Source organism: Drosophila sechellia, chromosome 2L (assembly GCF_004382195.2).
Source record: "Drosophila sechellia strain sech25 chromosome 2L, ASM438219v1, whole genome shotgun sequence".
NCBI classification, from domain to species: Eukaryota; Metazoa; Arthropoda; class Insecta; order Diptera; family Drosophilidae; genus Drosophila; species Drosophila sechellia.
This window is the reverse complement of record NC_045949.1, coordinates 8580-11398: the sequence shown is the minus strand read 5'-3', so window position 1 is coordinate 11398 and position 2819 is coordinate 8580. Positions and strand designations below refer to the sequence as shown.

Here is a 2819-nt window from a genome sequence, read left to right as displayed (position 1 = left end):
ACGGAAGCATCGAGTCGCTGTGGAGCCTTAGGAGTCATTACAGGTGAGTTTTTGTTGCATTTTGGCAGTCGTCTATTGCGGCCGTTGGAAGTGGGCCGCTGGCAACAAGTGTGTCCGGCCGGAGTTGCAGGTGATTTGTTCTCGGTTTCAGCATCCCTCGCCGCCGTCATTTGGTGAGTATCAATTGTATCGTCAGTGGCAGTTTTATGCAATTGTTTGAGTATGTTGCAGATAGAATTGCCGTTCATCAGGAAGAGGAGTTGCGATGTGTTGCCCCACGCAGCTGTCATTGCATTTTTTGAGAGCTGCTGGCTATATGGTGGAGGAGTCGTCTCGTGGCAAAGAAGTCGTCAGAGAGGATTGTGGCTCGGTCTATCACCGAGAGAAGCCAGGTGCGCCGCATCTTGTGGCCCTGTCGCCAGGTGTGGCAGCTTGGGGCCGCCGGTTCGAGATTTGTTGCAGAGGGCCGCCGCGAAGAAATAGGCATGGAAATGGATGCAAAAATAGTGTTTGGTAAGTATTATATATGTTATCAGTTTTTTATGATTGCATTAATTTTTGTTTTTTCAGGTACGTTGAGTGGATTTTAATTTAAGGTAAGTATTATATTTGGGTATAAATGTTTATATAATTGCGTTTATTATTGTTTTTCAGGTACTTAAAGGAAGCTTGTCTGGGGTGAGTATTGAGTAGCTTTTATAATTGCGTTGATTTTGTTTTTGCTTTTCAGGTACGTTTTGTAGGAGCTGACTTGGATGATCTTTGTTATTGTGCAAATTGCAGCTGGAATGCCACGGTTTTGGAGTCATCAAGTTGTCAATTAGATAAGTATTATATTATAAATATATTTATCCCAGTAATAGCTTGTGTTCCCTTGTTTCAATAGTTGGAGTCCTAGAAGCTGGAGCTGCGTGCTTGTCGTCAGCAGGATGGAGCCGTTCACTAGCCTCTGCTACTTTGTCTGTCCGGTTTGTTATTATTTCTGTGTCCTTGAGTAATTTTTGTATCGCATTCTTATTTATTTTCCTTTCATTGCAGGTTAGGAGAGAATTAGTCGAGGATACAAAACTGAGGAGAAATATACAATTTAAGGACAAATTTTTTAGCATATTGATGTGGCATCTGTGCCACGCAAATGATCCTTATTTGTGCAATGGCGTCAGGAGATGGAGACGGCATCATAAAATTGTCAACTTTTTGTGTTTATAATCGCGAAAATTGGCGATTTTATTTTGCTTTTGCGGTGCCTGTCTCTTGTTGTCGGTTGCGTTGAAGGATTTACGTGCGTGGCGTCAGGATGATGGAATCGCATATCTGTATCTGCTTGTTTACCTCGCAAGTTTTACGTTTTTCTGTGAGTCCTTTATTAATTTTGCATCATATTCTTATTGATTTTCCTTTCTTTACAGGTTATCGGAAAATAATTGAACGTACCATACTGCGGAAAATTATGCATTTTAGAGACGGATTTTGAGACTTTTTAAAAAGTGGTGTCAGCTCCGCGCTAGTGATCCTTAAACGTGCAGTGGCATCAAGAGGTGGAGACGGCGTCGTAAAGTTGTCAATTTTTTGGGTTTATAATCGCGATAGCTGCCGGTTTTGTTTTTCTATTGTGGAGACCGCCTCTTCTTGTAGGTTGCATTGGATCACCATTAGGCTGTGGTCAAGGAGGTAAGAGCAATATTTGATTGTTTTGTTTAATTTTTTATTGGTTAATTGTTTTGTTTTCAGGTTTTAGCGTCAATTAATGTAGGCGCTCGTCGTTCTGGGATCGGCCCGTCTATTGCAGCGCAGCATGCAAGTAGGTTGTATCGGTGATAAGAGATACTACCAGGGACTGTGTGGCAAGAAGATTCAGGTAAGTGACGTTGTGCATAAATTGCTGCGGCGAGTCGCCTCTTATTCATCATGTTTCTGCCACACTAATCCTTTTCATATCGATCTACCGATTCGTCGATTATGTCCTGGTTGATTTTCCCCGCATCGTTTCGTCAGGATCAGCTAGAGTGCGTTGTCTTAGGCTTGTTCATCCGGATGCGTTGAGGTGAGAGTATTGTTTATGTTTTATTGCGATTATCTAATTGAATTTATATTCCAGGAAAGTTAGGCTGGGTCGAGGAAGGTGATGACCTTGCATGAGTTTGGGAGCAGACTGACGTGCGCTTTTCATCGGATATAGATGTCGTTAGAATAGATATAAAGAGATGTGGGTTTAAATGGATGTTTCCATGTCAAGATTGTAATCTCTTCCTTGTATGATTAAGGCCAATAAACTGTCAATTTTCTTCTCTAAATTGTCGACTCTTTTTGCTAGGTTTGAAGTGTGGTCGTCCGAGAAGCCTTTTTGTGAGTTAGGATTGGAGTTCCTTGGCGATTGCATGGCTTCATCTATGAGTCTTGACTTGAAGCTGGCTCTAGCAGCCCTGCTGGTGGTAGGAGGGCTGTCGTTGCTAAAATGTATGGGGTTTGGAGTACCTTTTTCAGGTTCCTGGTCATTTTCTTCGCTCCTTTGTTTTCGGAGCATGTCCTGATAATTTTCTAGGTGTCTTTGCGCTGGGTTGCTTGTCTTGGGTACTATTCTTGGCTTTGCATTGTTTTTTGAAGTTGTCCTACCCTTTTTGGGTATCTTGTTAGTGTTTCGTCGCCATTTATTCAGCCGCGTCTGAATGGCAGTGTCATGGGAGGAAAAACGTGGCCTTCTGTCGTTCATATTTTGTCGGAAAGGATTAAACACCGACTTTCTGGCAGCCTCCTGGCGTGCTTCAGCAATTGATTTGCTCAGGATTGCTGAGCTGTGTGGCAGCCGTGGGGTGTTGTTG

General features: G+C 42.7%; 1 long non-coding RNA gene across 1 annotated transcript; it reads left to right on the top strand.

Moving 5' to 3' along the window:
• Positions 1 to 1168: 1168 nt before the first annotated feature.
• LOC116803575 lies at positions 1169 to 2294 on the top strand. The gene is made up of 2 exons (XR_004363666.1): positions 1169 to 2044; positions 2099 to 2294. It is a non-coding gene; the product is annotated as an uncharacterized LOC116803575 (long non-coding RNA).
• Positions 2295 to 2819: the final 525 nt, after the last annotated feature.